Raw genomic sequence first — 22,294 nt, 5'->3', positions numbered from 1 at the left:
ACCTCATAAACACATATTTGGTGGTGGGTGTAATTACTGTAATGGATTATTATGTACACTGGCTTATCTTTCTTAAACTAAATTTAGTTTCGATTAAATAAACTCGTTTCCACTTTGTCTGATGTCGGCTTAGTTTAAAGTCTGTTTACTTGTTCCCCAGAAAGGTGAATTCATCTCTTTATAAAGCACTAGAGACCAAGCAAACACAATTCAAACTGTATTTACATATCAATCAGGAGAAATGCAAACAAACTGCCTCTTTAACAAATTTATAGTTTTTTTTATGACACCGTATTATTAGCCTTTTATCATAGACTTCTTTGTACAGCCAGTTATGTCTTCCATTACGATCAAGATATTCCAACGACTTTTAAAACATTTTAATCTAAAATATCCCTTGAACAGACTCGCGGGAATTTACCCACTGTATAGCTTCCCTAAATTAAAATATATGCTACTATGTAAACCCTTGCCTCTTCCCATGCCACTGATTTTCAGTCGCTTGTTAATCAATGCAGAACTCGAATAATGGGAAGTTAAAAAGGCGGGGGCGGGGGGAGCTAGAACAGTGATTAAAATCTTTGAAATGATGGAAGAGAAATACATTTCCAAATGTCTCCGATCACATATACAAATCAGACCACGGGCACCATATATATATTTTTTGTAGTTAAAGAGATCTAATAAAGAATGGCTGTTTCCTCCTTCTGCTCCCCCCTGGCACTGCCTATAGATGTACGAGATTTGCTGAGGGCATTTTTTCCCTGCTGTAAATAGGAGTTCATGCTCGAGTGCCATGAAGTGTGTGGATGTAGTGGCACAGCAGGCTGGAGGGGGAAAAAATCAGGGCTTCGCCATATTTGCTGTTCGGTATGAACGCAGTTTTGTTTCAAACCAACGTCCTTTTACCACCAGTAGCTGAGGAGTCTCGGAAAGAAACACAATCAGAAGGATCTCCAATCTTGGGGTCTGAGCCAAGATGATATTTCTGTTCCCTGCAGTCAGAATAAGAAGCAGTTCAGGGATGATTATTATACACACGAGAAAACCAATCGGGATGCTAATCTAGATGTGTATTGCCTGCATTTTAGTTCAAAAGGCAGTTCAATATCCTAATACAGTTAGTTGTTTAAAGTGCAGGTCCCAAACAATGTAATCTGAGACAGTTCTAAAATGACACCAAGGGAAGTTGCCACAGAAAAAAAGTATGTTAGGAGTTTTATTGCAGACAGCAGGTAAAAGGGCCTCGCTGGGGAGTGAGCTCTATTCTAACTACTCATGGCGACTGCTTTTACAAAGGGAACTTGGAGGTAAACACTGAATGGTTCCTGAAGAATTTCAATCCTTTCATGGCAATGTTTGGCGCAAAGTTGACACTATCTTTCTATCTGACCAGCTGTTCCTCTTATGATTCCCATCGAAACTGCCCCCTCCCCCAACAAGTAAATTGTATATATGTATCAAATGGGTACAAAGATAGAAATATTGTCTTCTATGGCAAATTGATGATTAACACGAAATGAGATCTGGTTGTCTCTGGCTGCAAGCACATTAGGGATCAGGTAAGGTCAAAGCTTTATATATTATGTCTTTTTTCTCTAAGGCTTCTGGTCAGTTTAGGATAAAGAAAGTGAGTAAGATGTGTTGTCATAAAATTAAATTAAAATACTTTGTAATGCTTAAAGTAAGTGAGCATGCCGAAAACTGCTTCGAAAACCGAAAGTGGAAAAAGTTAGTTGTGAGATTCAAGCTTAGATTTAAAGGTTCGGGTTTTTTAAAAAACTTGATCATTTTTATAATAATAGCGAAGATATGAAAACCAGTTTTATGGGTATGACTTCATTGACCCGAGCTGCCACATATAAACTTTTCTAAAGTAGTATGTTTAATTTTAAAAAATATTTACAATGTAATTAGTAATATTTAAGCCGTTTTAATAATTACGTCCATATCTCACATTAACAACGAGATGTGAAATTGAGTAATATACTTTTAAAAATATTTTTCTATTTGATAAAAACACTGGGGCTATTCATGTGATTTTTAATCAACGTGTGGGTTGCATCTCCCTAGCAAATGAATTTACATAATTATCTTGCTACACTTAAAAAGTTTTCTTGTATTCGATTGATCAGAACTGCTAATATCTTTCCATACATTGCTTTATCATTGCAATGGTTCTTTAAAGTGTTTCTCGGGGAAGCACTTAATTGATTAGATATTCAGAAAATGTGTATATAAGAGATTAAGACAACATAGTTTCAATACAGAAAACTAAAGTAAGAGTAAGATCTAGTGGCCTTTTTCTTTGAGAAAGTGAATTTTCCCAAGTAATGCTGTGCTAAAAGCATCCAAACATGCGCACACCTGGGAACTTTGAAGGAACAAACTTTCTGTTTCATATTAAAGGTGCAGCTGAAGTGGCTGAGTTCATTTCAGTTTGTTAGTGACCTAATAATGTAACTCCAGGACGCCGCTCTTTTGGAGTTTCTCTCAGTGCTTTTGTTTGGCAAACTTGTTTTGTTTCTCAGAAGCACTTATAAATAATATACTTTTGTGTCCATTTTTGTTTTGATCATTTACTCCCAACGTGCCGATTTCTTAAGATATGTATTATTGTTATTAAAACAGAGAATACCATCAATCATGATAGTAATAAAATATAGCCACCTTAGCGTTCTCCTCTTTCTGCATCAGTTTCTCTTATTGAAAGAAAGAAAAAAAGAGTATTTAACATAGACATTTAAAAATATATAAATACTAGGCACAACCTGCATAGATGCTGCTCTGACAAGCTGATTTATCTCTGGACCATTCAGAACCCAAGCAGGCTCAGTTGAAGAAAATGTTACATTGAAACAAAACCGAATAGTTAAGTGAAGGTGGGGTGTTGGGTTTTTTTTTTAATTCGTTTTTTTTCTTCATTTTTTCTCCTCTTCCCTCCAACATCTATTGATAATTATTTAAACTGTTAAAATTATTTCCTCATTTCTAGCTCATAAGAACATTTTAATATATTTTTAAAAGGTTTGTCCTTAAAACACCTCAAGACTGGGTGTGTGCTTGGAAAAAATTGACTTGATTTCTCCTGACAGGTAATCGTTTCCCGAGATTTATCTCCCAAATAAAAACAGAATGGAGCATAAAATGAAAGGCCTTCAAGATCAGCTAAAACATAGTATGCCAAAGTGTTCTATATGTTTTAAAAACATACCCCTCAGTATGGAATAGAGGGCCTGACTTTACTCCCATTTAAACCCAGGGGAGCTTTGTCATTGACTTCAATGGAAATAGGAGCCGGTTTAAAATGATTATCATTTATAATTTCACTAAAGTGAGAAATAACTCTTCAGAAAGAGTGTTTGCTCATTTAATGTAGTGATCAGGCAGATTTCGGGAGTAGTGGGTGGTAACAAATTTCAATATAGTTCAATTTATTGTGACCTACACGCAGCCTTAAAATAAATAACAAAGGAGTTTTGTATGTAAGGTGCTTAGCTCATTAATTTAATTTATTTGTTTGTTTAATTATTTATGGAGTACGGAAAAAAACCCAATAATTCTAGACTGGACTGCAGGTACTACAATGGAAAATCCCAAAGTATAAATTGAGAGCTTCTTTTACTCCTTATCATATATGGCTATATTGTAATGTGGAGGGGGATGGAGGGGGCGGAGGGGAGAGAGAGAGAATTAAAAACACCAAACTGATCATTTGTTTTACTCAAATGCAAATGCTAACCCTAAATCCAATTAATAATTTCTTCTAATTGTGATGCTTTATATTATTTACGGCTGATAACATGGTATCCTATTTAAGTATGCTTATGACTAATGTAATCAAAAGTATATGGACCAGCATATACAAAAATTGCTTAGTACTGAAGTTATAGAGAGAAAGGTTTATGAAGAACACTGCCCATTAACTAAACAGACTTTCCCTTTCCTAGCTAGTGTGCTAAAAAAAGAAGGAAGTGGTACACCAGCTGTGCCTTCTAAAAAAAAAGTGTGTGTGAATTCTCTTGTTGAAGCAATGTGGGCAGGTTACAACTACCCCAGCACTGTCGTCTGTTAAACGCTAATAGCTGACAAATGTTTCGATTTGAATACTTTTTCATGGGACTAAAATGTGCTCAGGTACATTGATAACAGCACAATCCTGCCTAAATCCCGCTGGCTTGACTCATGAAAGTAATCCAATTTAACTCAGTGGGATTAGGTGCGTGAGTAAAACCATCACAACCTGGCCCGTTTCTAGCTATTTTAATTCTATCCGGATAGCTACTAAAACGCAAAGGTGCTACCAGCATTTTGCTACATACGCCTTATCTTGTAACTGCTTATTTACGCCCCGACGTGTATTTCTGTCCTTTAAAAGAAAACCACACTTTAAAAATGAATATGCTTGAGATTTTTGTTAAAAATTAGGACCTAGGCGTGGCCTCTACCGCTTCATATCAGAACGTGAATCATTTTATATTTATAGTATAGTTACCTATGTGTGTGATACAAAGTATCTTGTTTCTGAATTTGTGTGTGTGTGTGTGTGGGGGGGGGATTAAAATATCTATCACATGCACAAGGCATTTAGATTACTGGGAATTGAATGCTTTCTGCCAATTCCAGCTATTTTCAATCTTTTAATCATTCTGTATTTTAATTGGTTATTCTCTGGAAAATATAACATGTCTGAAAGCTGCCACTGCGTATCACTGGAAGGATCCTTCGAATGGAAACCATCGTCAATATATTCAGTGTGTGAGGACACACACACGCGTGTGTATGTTGTCCTGGAATAATGTAGAGTAACGTAGGTCGAGAAGCAGAACTCAGGCTGAAAAGCTGGGCACCGCATTCTGTGTGTGGAGTTTAGGGGAAGGGGTGATGGAACAGTGTGTGCTTTGCGAGTTTGTTTGGGGGAGGAGGACCGGGGCGGTGGTGGTGTGCTAGAGCTATTGTGGTGGAGTCCGCATTTGTGTGGCCGTTGTGCGGTCGGGGTGCAGCCTGTGTGTTTGTGATGGCGTTGGGGAGGTTAGGGGTAGAAGTGGAACGGGTGTGTTGTGACAGATGGGGGGGGGAGGTGGCAGCTGAAGGTGTGATGAGTGTATGTCTGTGTTGGGGAGGTCGGTGGTGGTGCTGGATGGGTGGGGGTGTTGTGGGGGTTAGGGTTGAGGAGGGTAGTTGAAGGGGTGTATGAGTTGGTAGTGGGGGAGGAGGGTTGGGGTTATTTGTGTGACAGCGTACCGCCCTTATACAATAATAACGCAATTATCTAGCTGAAACATTCTCAGATGGCAAAAAGTTGCAAAATAGATCGACCTCCCTGAGATGAGAAGGAGCTGGTTACAGAGGTCTGCAGCCATCATCCTTTTTTCAATACATTTTAAACAAGAGGATCTAGTGAGTGATTCCGATTCAATACACATAATCAGTTTGGAAGTCCTATTTCCATTTGAAAACAGGCCTATTTGCAATCATGAGAGCCGGACACGCTGAAAGATACAGAATGCATTCAGAGTAGATGGTAGGTGATAGAAGCTGTAGACAAGCACTAAATATTTTCTTCCAGTTTCAGACCTTTTACATTATATTTTAATCATGATGCATTTTTAATCTAATATTCCTTTTGAAAATATGACTTAATTGGTTTAGAAAGCAAAGCTCTGACCCACAGCGAGACTCCCTGGTGAAAAAAAAAAAAAAAAAAAAAAAAACAAGAAAGAATGGTGATTGAAAAAGCATGTTGATTGTCCTACTAGTCTCTTAGGGTTAACAGTCATTTAATCAAGAGTACACTGGGTAAATGATTTTGTGGAAAATGCTAACTTGTTTTTAAAGTAAGGACTGGATGAAGAACATTTGCACAGGGCTATAAATAGAAGCTACTATACACAAATGTAAAAGTATAAAGGACACATCGTGCTGAAACTAGAATGATACAGACAGGAAGTTCTCTTCAGAAACAAAATCTTCTGAAACACTCAGCGCCAGTAGCTAAGTGTTCTCGCAGTGAATCTCAGGGCCTGAATAAGTGCACAGGGTCCAACTGTTGGAAATAGCTGAGATGCAGTTGTGAGAGACAGGTCATTTTTATTATTGTGTTTGTGCCAAGCCTCTGAAAACAAACTCATACACCTTACAGTTGTTCACTACAAGGTGAAAAGTTTTGCAATTTAAAGCAATATATTTTGTTTCTTAACAAACAAACAAAAATGTTTTGACCTGAAAGTAAAAACCAGACAAACATAACACCCTAATATGGCATCACTGATTCAATTGCATATTACAATCCACAGCCCCTCCAGGCTTACCCATCCCACCACCAACACTTCTTAAGAGAGGCATCTTACAAGCCTGATAATATTTTCTGTTCTGCATTCTATAAAGCTTTTTTTCTCATTATTCAAGTGGCAGAAGATAAGAGGCCTACAGGACCTCAGTAATCATCATAATTTATGACGGGAGTGGTGATGGGAGTTGAGGATTGTCTGCATATAACCAATAGAAAATTAAAAGCTTTCATAATTGAAAAGATAACACACCTTATTTTTTTCTGGGTTCTTTTTTGGCAGGGGGCACTGAATAATATTTACTGTAGTCAGGTATCTTGGCTCTGAATTGAGTTGATCATAGCCCTTAACTATTCCTGCGATAAGTTTTATGGGAGACACTTACTAATTGCAGCTAAAATACAGTACTAAGTTCCGGACTCAGCACCCCTGCTTTCTTCAAACTCCCACCCCCTTTGATATACACACAATTTTATTCTCCACCACTAGGAAGTGAAAAATCAGCCCTGAAAATGTAACCTTCTAAGAAGCTGATTTAGTAAGGAAAAGGTAAATACTGTTATTACCTACTTTCAAAATATTACACACAAATTTCACTTGATGATGGATGGGTTTACATAGTTGCTTAACACAGAACCCAGTCATCTTCAACAATTATTGATTTTATCTTTTACTATCACCTCTGTTTCCTGTTAAAGCCGTAACAGTGATAAATACATGGACCGATGCAGTAAAAGCAAGAGCGCCTGTATTCAGATTTTTTTTTTTTTTGGTATTTCCCTCTGATACTAAATTTAAACCATCTACCAAGAATAAGTAGAGAAAAGGGATTCAAGTGTGGACAGAAAGGACAGCTTCACAAATTGCTATGGGAGTTAATTTGGTTGCCTTTTCACTTCTCAGACTCTACACACCAAAACCTACCATATTATCTTTAGAAACATTTCTCCTCTGTTTTTACTCCGACCTACAAAAACACATTTCTGACATTAGTTGTATTTTAAGTACTTTATTTTAAAGTTTCATTGTAGCTGATGCTGTAAATGTGAGCAGATGTTTTCGTTTTAGCCACTGAAGAGAAATAAGCTTCCCTCAAATATTATTTCATACTTATCCATTCCAATCTGCAGAGAGTAAGCTTCCTAATTAGGATCAGATCCTGCATTTTTTACTCAGGCCAAACGCCCTTTGAAATGAATGGGTGGAGGCCCCATAAAACTGAATTTGTTGTTCTTGACACCCTGCAAGCTATGAATCATTTAATTCAAATATCCTGTACGAAATATTAGCGTGAGGAACCTCTTCTTTATTCCAGGAGTCTAGACTTCTAGGCATTGATTCAAAATGATACCTAACATCCTCTTCTAAATTCAGACAAACGTACGATGTAATTGGAGGGAGGTTACCTCAGGGCAGGGTCAGCTTTGCAGTTTATGGATAAGCTTACTCTCCTTGCTATGTGGATCCAGGGGCCAAATGGTGTCCCCAATGTATTTAGGTCAGCTCGTTCTTAATTACGTAGAGTTTAATTCTGAAGAACTGTCCGAAGTCACAATTAAGAACATTTCCAGGCTCTCCAAATACAAATTAAAAGGAATTTGAGCCGAGAACTTCCTACAGCGATTGGAAGGAACGTTTAAAACTAAAAGCCTTTCATACTTCAGTAGCTCCTGGTGTTATTTGTATACAGTCAATACAATAAGAAAAGTAGTGGGCCGGAGGTGTGTGGGCAAATGAGAATGTGCAGTAGCAGCAAAACGCAGTAAAAGTCAAGTTGCCTGTGCAAGACAGGTGCCATTTACCAGCTTTGCGCACACAGTTGGGACGACACCATTTAATTTTATTATTAATTTTTGAGTTCCGGATTTTTTTTCACAAGAGCCAGATGAAAGTTACATGGTATAAATTCGTAAGAGCAATTTGTACACCTCAAAATGTGGGCGGGCACCTCATCTATTCGCTCCAACTGCAATAGAGAGAAAAGAAAAGAAAAGCCACCATTCTGCTCAGGAAAAGTCAGTTCATGGTCCAGACCCAGCTCCTTTTTATTCTCGGGAGTTGTCCCATGGACATCCAAAGAGTTACTCAAGTGAGTAAAGGGAGCAGGATTTGGCTCTAATTGTTTCTTGTAGAATTCATACTTTTTCTGTTTTGTTTCTTTTCCTTTAGGGTTCATTGTACATTTTTTTATGGCACATTTTAAATCTATCCCATCCCCAAATCGAAGAATAGGTAGGAAAAGGAAATTGACACTGATCCGAGTTGCCTTCATATAACAATTCCTAGACGGTTGTTCATTTATTATTACGGTTATGGAGCTATCTTAGCTGAATATTGTTCAAAGCCAAATTTTAAATTGGGTACTGAAAACTGGGTTCTGATCAAAACGGTCAGATTTAGCTTTCAGAGACAACACCTATTGTGTGTAACATGCACTATTCCACACTTATTTCTTTAAACACATATAGCGCATCAACTCCCTTTATGAATATTATACTTCGTTTTATATATCCACGTGGAATCCATCAACAAGTGAATATTACTGACTAATTTATAAAAATGACACTGTTTTTTTCCAAGGAGTAATATAAGACCCCATACTGTAGTCCTTGCATAGGCAACAATCCCAGTTAATCCAAAGGGAGTGTTGCTTATGCACTGCAGGACTGACATCTCATTTACTTACATACTAGATTTTATCATGGTTTACCGAGAGTCATTGTTAGCCAGAGGAATACAGTAAGGTCTTACAAAAGAAAATACTGAACTTTGAAAATACTGGCTAGAAAGCTGAACAAGCAAAGCAAAGCAAAACAAAACAAAAAACAAAATAAAAACCCTTCCATGATCATACAGATTTTCTGGAAACAAGATAAAAACATATATTATATTGATATATGATTATATTTGTGTGTGAGCTTATTTGCATGATTTAAAACATGCCATAGTGAACATTCATATTCAATCAATATAAGATTTGTCAGGCGATAATAAGTAATTCTATAAAGAGAGAAAGTGAGAGCGCTAAGAATCTATTTAATTAGAAACAAAACTTTTCAAGTGAAAGGGTACTGAAAAAGATTTTGTTGTTGTTGATATACGTCTTTCAGTCACACAGCCGATTCGCTTTATTCAGCTCGACTTTGGACTTGTTTTAAAAATCCACTCCTATGACGCTTTTCTTATATTATTCCGGGTATTAATCAAAATACCAATTTAGCGATGATTTTCTCCGGGTATTTTGACTGCAATGAATTCCTATTGTAGTGGTAATGTCCTTGAACTCTGGATCTGGATGTCTTTTTAAAATAAAATGTTCTTTTTAAACCCCTTCCGTATTTCTCTATCATATGAAATTTTTTTCTACCTTTGTATTCAATGTATTTAAGATCGATGAAAATAATAATTCCTTTGTCCAATGAATACAAACTAAAATATCAAAGCATGTTTAGGAATAAAATAAGTAGATAATTGATAGGTTTTGTTAAATATTTCACACGAACATTTTTATACCTTTTATATGTACTTGTCCTTAACCTTTAAAAGCAACTGCTGTAAATACAAGATCTGTACTTTCTCTAATAGATTTTACTAGGAGCTGGTGACAGAGAACTGATTTCTTTTCTATTAGGCTTTAGCACATCTTTGTTGAAGGCCTGTAGAATGACCAAGGATTAGATTTGCATCTCTTAGACTCCCTGTGTGGTCTTTGTAAGAAGCTTGTAACTGTTAAAAATGACTTGTTAGGAAGCGTGTGGGCTCTCATCTCTTTGCTTTTGACAGAACGATTGTGAAATTCAGATTGGTCCTATAGGCTTTAGCCTGCAGATTCCACCTGAACCTTAAGCAATTAGAGCCTAATCTCAATGCAATCATATTTGAGTTAGGATTTGTTGCTCTTTGTTTACTTCAATTAAAAAGCTACAGAATATTTTGGGGCATTTTAAAAGTGATATCCCTAAGGCGTTACAGAATTTTTTTAAACCTTGAATTTGATAATCATTGCTCCTTTATTCGACTCTTTACACTGCAAACCACTTGTCGATTTTTGTGTGCAGAATTTAATAGGAAAACGCAGGGGGAAAAAAAACCAAGACGAAGTAACAGTACGACCCATCGGGGGAATGTATTTTGTATTTTCACCATTTCTAAACCAAGCATTCAAACTTCAGTTCAATTCTACACGTTATATCACTATAACCAAAGGTATCTGGTACAAGCCTAAGAGGGAAAATCTCAGGGCAAATATACGTGTCCGATACTTCTATCCTTAGGGATGCAAAACAGCATACGGATTGCAGGACTGGGTCCACGATCTGTTTTTGTTAAAATTATTATTTGCTGAAGTTTATGATCGGTTTGTAAGAGACACGCAGAAAATACTGTTAAGCTATCACATTTGTTTCCCTGGTTGTTTACTGCTATTGCCTGAGACATGATGGGACAGTTTACCTTTCTAAAGTTAGATATTAGTTTAAATACTATAGTTCTTGTGACTTATCTAAAAAACAAACCCACAAACCGAGGCACTGGTTTGTGATTGTCCAAAAAAGCGTGTGGGTGGGTCGGAAGGGGAGGGCTGCTGCAAAATGACACTTGTGAGTATTCTTTTACCTTGGTGACAATTTCTCTGTGTTTAGGTTCCGGTTTTGCACCGCTAGCCTGTGAATGGTGCTTTTTAATAATAATCATGATTATAATTATCGTTTTTAAATAGCCTCTGCTCCTAACATTAACATAGCCCTTAAACTGAAGCGGTTCCTATTCTCTTGATCAAGTCGAGATCATTTCAGAAACCCTTTACCAGTTAATACTCTGAATAAACAAAAGGGATCCCGCAAAGATGTGTTACTCCTCTTAAATACTGGGATCCCTCCCTTGACCGACTGGGATTGTTTTCCGTTGGTGTCATTTGCCCCGTGGCAAAGGGGCTTTGGGCCCGATCCTGCTCCCACTTAAGTCAGTGGTAAAACGCCTATTGATTTGAAGCGCCCTTTGACGTTAATGTAAGTTTCCTGCATCACAATTGGCCCAACACCCATTACCACTGCACAGCCGGCCCCAACCCCAACCCCCCCGCCCGCTTTGATGGACTTCCCTCACTCTCTTCCCTCCTCTCTTGATAGTGGCAGGAACCTGGCCTCTTGATAGTGGCCCTTGATAGTGGCAGGAACCTGTCACACCTGGAGCTTCCCAGAATAACTGGCAGGCAGCGATTTCAACGCTCCAGTTCTGCACACCATCGCGTCGGTTCCCCAGTGTAGTCTACAATAAATGACAACAACGTGCGCAGTATTGAGGCCCATTAAGCTGTGCTGAGCGGGACATTTCAGCCTGAGCTCCAGTGCTGGGGACGAGATGATAGGATTTAAAAGCTGCTATTGATTTGCAATCACTCTCCTGACCCAGGAGTGCGGGACCGAGCCCTACGGTGGGAAATCAAAAGACCCCACATTTTGCTCATCAACTTTGCTTCCTAGGCCTCCCACTGTTGGTCTGATAAAGTCCTTTCCGGTGTGTGCTGAGAACTCCAGCTCTGCCGCTTTGAAGCCTGTGAGGGTGATATTCCCTTGGCGATTGTTCATTCTTTGCAGAAATCATAACCTGGAGCCAGGCTTCCCGGATTATTTGTAATAGATTTATTCTTTCATTTATTTCCTGCACCTGGAATGACCCCCAGTTTGTATTTTTCCTCTTTGGTTCATAAACACAGACACAATTTCTCTTTAATGAGGGAGCTTCACCTGGACTCACCCTGATATCTCTGCAGGATAAACTCCTCTTCAGTCTTCTCAGATAATGATGTGTGTGTAGATCATTTACCCCACAATGTCTATCAGACAGGAAAATAAAACGGTGCGACCCAAGCATATTCTCTGCTGAAAATGGGGTGCCCCAAATCTACTCATTTTGATGCCAAGAAAACTGTTCTTATTAAAATAGTGGAAAATGCAGGGAAATGTCTTCTCTTTGTGCAATCTCAAAAGATTGGACAATTTTTCTTGCCTGTAAATGATATTTCTTAGCTGAAAGCAGCTCAGTGCACAGCTTAATGAGTTTCATGCCAGGCTTCAATAGGCATGAGTGAGCAATGGAATGGAGGGATCTCTTGGGGTGCAAATCAAAGCATCTTCCAGTGTCCGTAGCCTCCTTCCCTTCCCAGCCTCACCAGCAGCTGCCATAGCACTTTAGATGGAATATTCACAGATTGCAAAATAAAGGAACCGCTGAAGAGAAGACAAAGATAGAAAAGCAAAAGCTTCACAGTGACAAAGGGAAATTGAAACTTATGGCATTGCAAGTTAATAACAGCAAGATTAAATCCAGGGGCAGGACAAGTGTTAACCATGAGACTACAGCAAGCTAGATAATGTTAATGACAATATTTTCCAACAAATTTTGCATTATTTTTAAAATAACGTATTAGATTTCTCCCCTATTATTTGCCCAGCTTTACAAGAGACATAATACAAAGAAGGATACTTTGCATAGTTGGGACAGTTGCAACAAGAAGGGCATCAAACACAAATCAATAGCACAACAAGGTGTGTGTGTGGTGGGAGGGGAGTTTAAAGTGGACAAAACTTATGTCATCAGAGAAATAGCATTACAGGTTAAAAAAAAAAAAAAGTCTGTTCCCAGGGATCTTGTTCAATTTCCATTAGAGTTAAAGGGCAATGCATCAGGCCCCATGTGAGCAAGCTCAGTCCACAATTTACTTTGATCTTTATAGCAGTCCCTCATCCATAGGCATTATTTTTTTCAAATACAGTAAAGCTGAACAATAGTCCTACTGTGAAATGTGTGGGTTACCTCTTCATTGTGTAAGGAGGGTAATAAGTCAAGTTAATTTGGACAACTAGTGAGCAGAAGGTGGACATTTTTGTCTGTGGACAGTCAAGCACAATCAGCACACTGGGGCTTCATGCACAAGGCATGACACTTGTCCTTTCTGACCAGAATTCTTGTTGTTGTTGTTGCTACTTTTGGAATGGAGAGGGAGGTTATGTAATACAAAACCCCAAAGACTATGTGATTAAAAATATGTCCATCGAAGAAGGGTGAGGCTGGAATTTTTAAAAAATGCTCAGTTTTGGCCTAACTCTGCTTTCATTGGAGTCAATGACAAAACTCATGATGGCAGAGCTAGGCCATCTCAAGTGTATTTGAAAATCCCACCCTGAATGTCTGAGTACCAGGTGTAGAATTTCAGGATTAATCAGGGATGTGAACAGCTTTATTCATGGCAGACACTGCTGTGTCACTCAGAGAAGTTTTACCCCATACTCTAGACAGTACTTCATGCTGCTTTACCTTTCCTTTGAGGCAACAGGCCCTAGGGTTATAAGATAGCTTTCAACCTAGTGATATAGAAGCAGATTTGCCAAGGCTACTGCTTTTCCCAGTAGACTACTGCTTTTTTGTCTAATGTGAAATGTGACCAATCTATTGCTTTTACTAGTGCTGGGTTTATAGACTCAGTGCAGGGCATTTCACATGAAATAGAGAATGATTTGTTTGTATTAAGCAACAACCCTGGAACTAAAGTGTTTTAAAGCTATCTTCTGCTTCTCTGATTTCTATAATAATTTATCTGAGCTAAATCCAGATGCCCAAAACTTTCTCACAAGACATACATCTCAGAGGCATCACACTCTTTTGCTATACAAATAATGGAAATACATTTTTTTACATCTTTGACTTCCCAATGTACAGCCTTAAGATGTCATTACCAGTTGTTCTAAGACCACCAATAGAGAGCTGTAGAAATGGTTTTATATTTCTACATTTACTTTTGTCGTGGAAAAAGTCACCCAAACATTGATTTTAGTTCACAGACACAAGCCTGAGGCTAGTTCATTGCAAAACATACCAACGCGTTGGGGTAGCAGTACGAAAACTACCACACCTAGCACAGCATGCAGGCTGTTTTTATTCCATCAAACCGCAAGCATAGTACAAATAATACATCATTTATGCGAAAATAAGAGTTGGGGTCTGTCCCTTTTTCCCGGCAGCTTCCTCATTATTTACGAGAATTGGGTGCCTATTGGGTGGGGGGTTTCTTGGTGGTTTCCGACATGGGTGGTACTTGGCACCAGTTGGAGTGTTGTTCTCGTCAGGGTACATATTGTTTTTTTCCGGGGTCATAGGGGTTTATTACGGGACGCCCACAGATGATATATGATTAGCTGGTTGGCAGATAGCTGGAACTATAGGAGAAGTTGGCCTTTACTAGAAGCAGTTTCTTCATATAAGCCGTTATTATGTTTCGTCAACAAGCGGTTATCATGTTTTTCATAAACAAGCGGTTATCATGTTGCTAAGGCCTTTCGCATTGCTTCCTTTCCCTCCCTCCTCTGGTCATAGCCCATGACCGTATTTGGCAGGGAACTGTACAGCTTAGTTTTGTTCAGGCCCTGGCCTGTACTGTTCTATGTAAAGGCCGTCTATATAGCCAGCCTCTGTCAGAGGGCCTGAATTTGGGCCTTCGGTGTTACTTTGGTTGTCATAAAGAAGGCCACCTAGTTCTTTTTCCCCACAATTTTGATGTTAATCTAGTTTAAGTGAGCACTAAATTAGGGTTAATGTTAACATGCCCCAATTCTCCCACTCTCTTAGGCCTGGTCTACACTAACCCTTCAATTCGAACTAAGGTACGCAACTTCAGCTACGTGAATAACGTAGCTGAAGTTGACGTACCTTAGTTCGAACTTACCGCGGTCCAGACACGGCAGGCTGGCTCCCCCGTCGACTCCGCGTACTCCTGCACCAAGCAGGATCCAGACAAGATGCGATAAATCGAACCAAGAAGTTCGATTGCCTGCCGCCGAACCAGCGCGTAAGTATAGACAAGCCCTTAAGATATGTCACTATGAAAAAGACATGAGAATGACACTGGAAAAATTCATGGAAATGCATGCAGATCTCTCTCCATGCCTGGGTTTTGTTATCATAAAACTTTAGAAGTGGGAAGGCACATGCTTCTAATGAGTTTTGCCTGAATTTATGTATATACAATTACAATCTATCCTTTTTTGCTACAGAATGTTGGCAGGCGTGCAGAAGCCTGGATTCAGACAGGAGGCAAGGGCTCCTTGTTCTCCCTTGTTAGTTCAGGTAGGTTACACATGTTGTGTTGTCTGTCTGGACTAGGACTGGCTTGCCTGAGAGTACTCCCGTGGGAGTAAACAGGGCTCTTCACATGCTTTTAGTTTTAGAAGGATGGGATGGAGCTTTGACTCTGGCTAGGATCATTTCTCCTAAACTATGTGGCATGCTGTATGAATGCCACAACCAGAGAGATTTGTATCTGTGGTCAACATCACCCACTGGAGACTAGATAGAGAAGCTCCATTTAGTCAGTTTGAGTACCACAGCCACCATAACAAGCAGAGCAATGTCCAGTGGATTCTATTTTATCAGGAACATATGCCGGGTTCAGAAGGGTACTTGCCTTGAGACAGGACACCAGAAAGACAAGCAGCTTCAGACACACCGGAGTAGTGCTGAAGACTTTGGATCTCCTCTACAGCTTGTTTCACTTTGGCTGCCCTTTCTTCAGACAGGAAAGCTCTTCCCACCTCATTCTGGAAGATAAATCCCAGGTGGATTTGTTTCTGTGTCAGTACAAGAGAACTTTTGGTGGAATTCACACTAGTCCTAGCAATGGGAGGAATACTAGGATGCTATCAGAGTATTCGGAACATTCTTTCCCCAGACTAGCTAGTTGTTAAAACTGCAAAAAACTGCTAGCTCTTGCTTCGAAAGATGGGCCACAGTAAAAGACATCAGCTTCAAAACCTATAGTGCAGCTGTCAGGTCAGAAGGAACAGCAGGGTATTACAAATAAAGGTTTCTTAGACAAAAATGCAGGTACTATAGGTGCTGCAGAAGAAGCATGGGAGTGATGGAAGTGTGCAGATAAGCATCTTGGCAAGTTTATAAGAAAATTTATCCCAGGGCAATGGCTAGGCTTAATGAATAGGTCATACAGAAAATGCAAGGTCAGATCAGACCAGTGGTCCATATAGTCCAGTATCCTTCTCGCTGACAATGGTTAGTACCTGTTGCTTCAATGGAAGGTGCAAGAAATCCCAGAGTTGACAATTATGGAATAATCTGCCTAGAGGGGAAATCTTTATCCATATGGATTTCAAGTACTTTTTGAATCCCACTGAGTTCATGGCCTCAGTGATATCTTGTGGTAAACAGTTCTTCAGCTTCAATGTGCATATCCCCTCTCAGCCCACTTTTGGTAATTGGCAGCATACAGTAAGGGCATGTCTACTCTGCAATTAAACATTTGCAGCTGGTCTGTGTTAGCTGACTCAAGCTCACAGGGCTTGGGCTACAGGGCTGTTTAGTTGCAGTGTACATGTTTGGGCTTGGGCTGGAGCCCAGGCACTGAGACCTTCCCCCTTCCATGCAATTATACAAAAATAAGATTGTATGTGAGAATCTTAAATGAAAAGTCATTGCCCCAAGCCTCATTTTCAGTGTTATGGAAAACCTGAGTTAGCTTTTTGGGATTACCATAAATTATTCATACACTCGAGGACAAAATATTCCCCTGACAATCTCATTGACTTGACTGTAAATCAGGTAGAATTTGGGCCTCAAACTTTAATGGTTCTTGGAAGGACAGAGTGGAGTCCACTCTGCTTGGAAAATCTTCTGTGATAAAACCCTGACTATACTATGTTCCCTTTGTGCTGCTCCAGTGGCACAAAAGGGACTTAAAGGTGCTCTAAGCACAGAAAATTCCTGAATGGTATAAAGCTGGCCTAGTCAGAGCACACTGTATTCTACCAATCCTCCCTGTAGTAATGGTGCTAGGTGGTTGTTACAAGCAAGTGCAATTTACAGCTGCCCTGGGAGTGCTCTAAATTGTCTCTGGACTGAACTGGCCCTAGCAGCCCCATGGATTAGGGGACAAAAGGTGCTGGAAAGCCACCTTTGTCCCATCCTCTCAGGTACAATGAGCAGTGCTGAGGTGCACCTGAGGGTCCAGCAGTCTATATCTAGGGTGACCAGATCACCCAAGTCAAATATCGGGACGCAGGGGGAGGGGGGGAGGGTGACACGGGGGGGGGGAGGAGGGTGACGCGGCGGGGGGGGCGGGGCAAAAAAACAAAAAAAAAACAAAACACCCTTCCTCCACAAGCGCTGGAGGGAGGCCCGGGAGACTCAGAGGAAGCGCGGGGCCGGGGTGAGTAAGAGTCCGGCCTGGCCCCGAGCAGGCAGGACTCAGTTGGGTGGTAGGGAGAGGAGGGGGGGCGGCCCGTGGGGCCAGGCGGCGGCTGTTCTCCCCCCCTGGGCAGTGGGACTCGGGAGCAGCCGCTGCTGCAGCTCCCACTGCCGCGGGGGGAGGAAGCGGCCATGGCGCTCGGCGGCTGCGGCTCTGGCGCCCCCGAACCCCCCGAGCCTGGGCCTGCTGCGCCCAGCCCCTGGCCAGTTGTAGGGTTACCATATTTTGTGCCTCCAAATGGAGGACACTCCACGGCCCCCGGCCCCGCCCCCAGCCCCGCCCACACCCCCGCCCAACCCCGCCCCCTCCCCAAAGTCTCCGCCCCCTCCCCTGCTTCCCGTGAATATTTGATTCGCGGGAAGCCTGAAGCAGGTAAGGGGGGTGTGGGGGGAGGAGGCGCGGCCCAGGCTGGCCCCCCGGCGTTTCCAGCCTGGGTCAGCTCAGGCCCTGGGGTGCCGGTGCCGGCCCCGGCCGACCACCCCCGGCCCGCCCAGCACTGCCGGCCCCCCGGCGGCCTGGCGCACCCCCCGTTCCCCGCCGGCCCAGCTGACTCGGCTCCCCGCCGGCCCGGCTCCCCGCGGGCCCGGCTGACCCGGCTCCCCGCCGGCCCGGCTCCCCGCGGGCCCGGCTGACCCGGCTCCCCGCCGGCCCGGCTCCCCGCGGGCCCGGCCGACCCGGCTCCCCGCCGGCCCGGCTCCCCGCGGGCCCGGCTGACCCGGCTCCCCGCGGGCCCGGCTGACCCGGCTCCCCGCCGGCCCGGCTCCCCGCCGGCCCGGCTGACCCGGCTCCCCGCCGGCCCGGCTCCCCGCCGGCCCGGCTGACCCGGCTCCCCGCGGGCCCGGCTGACCTCCCGATTTTCCCGGACATGCCCGGCTTTTGGGGATTTCCCCCCGGACGGGGATTTGAGCCCCCAAAATCTGGACATGTCCGGGAAAATCCGGACGTATGGTAAACCTAGCCAGTTGCATCTGGGCTGCTGCCCAGCTGGTGCTATCCCGCGGTGGCCCCGGAGTGGGGGCAGCAGGCCCCAGCCCCCTCGTCCCGCTCGGGTCCCGCAGGGGAACGAACGGGGCTGGGCTGCTAATGCCTCCGCCCCGGGGCCGCCGCGGGATAGCACAAGCTGGGCAGCAGCCCAGACGCAACTGGCCAGGGGCTGGGCGCAGCGTGCGCGCTGCTGGGTCCCCGCAGCAGGCCCAGGCTCGGGGGGTTCGGGGGTGCCAGAGCCGCAGCCGCCGAGCGCCATGGCTGCTTCCTCCCCCCGCGGCAGTGGGAGCTGCAGCAGCGGCTGCTCCCGAGTCCCACTGCCCAGGGGGGGAGAACAGCCGCCGCCTGGCCCCACGGGCCGCCCCCCTCCTCTCCCTACCACCCAACTGAGTCCTGCCTGCTCGGGGCCAGGCCGGACTCTTACTCACTCCGGCCCCGCACTTCCTCTGAGTCTCCCGGGCCTCCCTCCAGCGCTTGTGGAGGGAGGAGGAATGGTGAGCCTGGGGAAGAGGCGGGGATTCGGGGAGGGAGCCAATCGGGGGAGGAGGGGGTGGAGGAGGGGCAGTGCGGGGTGCGAGCACTTCCGGGCTCCAGGCTCCGGCGCATTTCCTTGTTTGTCCAGTGTCCCGACCGCACGTCGGTCGGGACGTGGGACAAACAAGGAAATATCGGGACAGTCCCGATAAAATCGGGACGTCTGGTCACCCTATCTATATCCAATCCCTTCATAGCTGTAATTGGTATCTTCTTCTAAACCTAGAGTATGCATTTTCAATCATTCAAATTTTCATCGGAATTATACAAGTATTCTAGGTGGTGGATGCATAACTTGGAGGAATATAAAAATGCAAAGGATGCGCCCAAGTCCAGAGAAGAGCAACAAAAATGATTAAAGGTCTAGAAAACATGACCTATGAGGGAAGATTGAAAAAATTGGGTTTGTTTAGTCTGGAAAAGAGAAGACTGAGTGGGGACATGATAACAGTTTTCAAGTACATAAAAGGTGGTTACGAGGAGGAGGGAGAAAAATTGTTCTTCTTAACCGCTGAGGATAGGACAAGAAGCAATGGGCTTAAATTGCAGCAAGGGAGGTTTAGGTTGGACATTAGAAAAAACTTCCTAACTGTCAGGGTGGTTAAGCACTGGAATAAATTGCCTAGGGAGGTTCTGGAATCTCCATCATTGGAGATTTTTAAGAGCAGGTTAGACAAACATGTGTCAGGAATAGTCTAGATAATATAGTCCTGCCATGAGTGTAGGGGACTGAACTAGATGACCTCTTGAGATCCCTTCCAGTCCTATGATTTTATGATGCTATGAAATCTTCCCATAGTATGAGGAACTTCTTCCTGTGTACTTCACCTGCTATCTGGGAACAAAACCACCCTATGTTTGACACAATTAAAACTCTTTTTTGCTACCTGCTACCTTTAAAACACTGTATTTTACTCTATTCACTGGAAATACAACCAGCATCGCAGCTATTGTAATGCCCTCTGTTTTGTTGTCTCTTGTACAATCCACCTCTGTCCTAGTCAAGCAACAAAACATATATTAAATTTACTAAAGGAATATGAAAGGCTTTTAAAATATGTATTGTCATTTAAACATGTTTTTACAGTACAATTGAAAGTAATGTTTATTACAAATCATACTGGGGTTCCACTTTCAGCACCCATTGACAAAGACAATAAGTTAATATTTCAATATGTTTTGGTTCCCAAGGCTTTCCCAGGTTCAGTGGAGAAAAATGTCTAGCTTGTTTAGACTGAAATGCAATAGACACATCTAATCCTAGAATGCAGTGACACTGAAAAGGATTAGGGGTCATGGTAAATAACCAATTTGAATATGATCTCTCAATGCAGTGCTGTAGCTAAGAGGATGAGTGTGATCTTTGGATGTATAAACAGGAGTAGGGAGGTGGTATTACCTCTGTATACAGCTTTAATGAGATCGTTACTGGAATACTGTGTTCAGTTCTGGTGTCCACACTTCATACAGGATGTTGAAAAAATGGAAGAAGCTCAGAAAAGAGCTACAAGAATGATTTAAGGTCTGGAAAACATGTTGTCATAACTATAAAGGGAAGGGTAACAGCTCTCCTGTGTACAGTACTATAAAATCACTCCTGGCCAGAGACTCCAAAATCCTTTTACCTGTAAAGGGTTAAGAAGCTCAGGTAACCTGGCTGACACCTGACCCAAAGGACCAATAGGGGGACAAGATACTTTCAAATCTTGGGGGGGGAATGGGGAAGCTTTTGTTTGTGCTCTTTGTTTGGGAAGTTGTTCGCTCTTGGGACTGAGAGGGACCAGATATCAATCCAGGTTCTCCAAATCTTTCTGAACAAGTCTCTCATATTTCAAACTTGTAAGTAAACAGCTAGGCAAGGCGTGTTAGTTTATCTTTGTTTTCTCAACTTGTAAATGTACCTTTTGCTAGAGTGTTTATCTCTGTTTGCTGTACTTTGAACCTAAGGCTAGAGGGGGGTCCTCTGAGCTCTTTAAGTTTGATTACCCTGTAAAGTTATTTTTCCATCCTGATTTTACAGAGAGGATTTTTACCTTTTTCTTTAATTAAAAGCCTTCTTTTTAAGAACCTGATTGATTTTTCCTTGTTTTTAGATCCAAGGGGTTTGGATCTTGATCCACCAGGAGTTGGTGGGAGAAAGGAGGGGGATGGTTAATTTCTCCTTGTTTTAAGATCCAAGGGGTTTGGATCTGTATTCACCAGGGAATTGGTGAAGGTCTCTCAAGGCTACCCAGGGAAGGGAATTAGCTTTGGGATGGTGGCAGCGGACCAGATCTAAGCTGGTAGTTAAGCTTAGAAGTTTTCATGCAGGCCCCCACATTTGTACCCTAAAGCTCAAAGTGGGGAAGCAGCCTTGACACATGTCTTATAGTGAAAGACGTATGAAGCTCAATCAATTTAGTTTAGTCTCCTGTCTCACTGACAGTCAATTAGTTTAGACTTTACTATGCAGAAGAAAAATGCTGCTTTTAACCATCTTAATTTAAATGAAACAAGCACAGAAACAGTTTCCTTATCTTTTCAAATCTTTTTTTTTAACTTTCCCTTTTTTTAGTTGTTTATGTTTAACATAGTACTGTACTGTATTTGTTTTTTTAAGGGGGGGTGTCCTCTGGTGCTGTCTGATTGGGTACTTCTGGTTCCAATGAGTGTGTGGTTGATTGATAAGTTCGTAACTCTGAGGTTCTACTGTATCAGCAACTGACATTAACTGATATTTGGAAGTACTAAAATGCCACCAACAGTCACAAAAATGTCCATACAACAATATTCACAATACCTCTTAAAATGTGCTGTCTCAGAGTTAAATCAAAATACCCTCTCATCTTGTTATCTGTCAGACTAACTCTATTGCAGGATGTAGATATATCATGGAAACACATAGGCAGAGTCTCTGCCCTAGCTCCTGTACAAGCTAGAGTTAGCCTGGAAGCTGCTCTAACTTGCAACACTTGGGCAGAGTCCACAGGAGACTGTACACCAACTGGGGATTTCTGGAGGGCATTGTTTTCTGGCCTTTTCCCAACCCACCTCTTGCCACCCCAACAAGCTTCTTGCTGCTCCCAACCTAACCTTGTGGATGGGGCTGCAAAGAAGGAGGCACAAGAACCAGCTCTGCTGACTTGATGTGCCACATACGTGGTGCAAAGAGAGCGGACTGGAGCAGAGAATCAGTTCATACTTTACATGACTGGTGAGGAGAAATTCTTAAAATCAGGCATGGTAAGCTGGAAAA

At 42.3% G+C, this 22,294-nt stretch overlaps 1 long non-coding RNA gene across 1 annotated transcript in view; it reads left to right on the top strand.

The window, feature by feature from the left end:
- Positions 1-1,434: 1,434 nt before the first annotated feature.
- LOC135983166 (uncharacterized) overlaps positions 1,435-22,294 on the top strand; it is a 48,499-nt gene continuing 27,639 nt past the window's right edge. Inside the window, exon 1 of the long non-coding RNA XR_010600695.1 lies at positions 1,435-1,562. This is a non-coding gene — a long non-coding RNA (uncharacterized LOC135983166). The remainder of the gene's footprint in view (positions 1,563-22,294) is intronic.

The sequence above is a fragment of the Chrysemys picta genome, chromosome 4, assembly GCF_011386835.1.
Source record: "Chrysemys picta bellii isolate R12L10 chromosome 4, ASM1138683v2, whole genome shotgun sequence".
Taxonomy (NCBI): domain Eukaryota; kingdom Metazoa; phylum Chordata; order Testudines; family Emydidae; genus Chrysemys; species Chrysemys picta.
The sequence above is the reverse complement of the archived record's forward strand: the minus strand, read 5'-3'. Positions and strand labels throughout refer to the sequence as shown.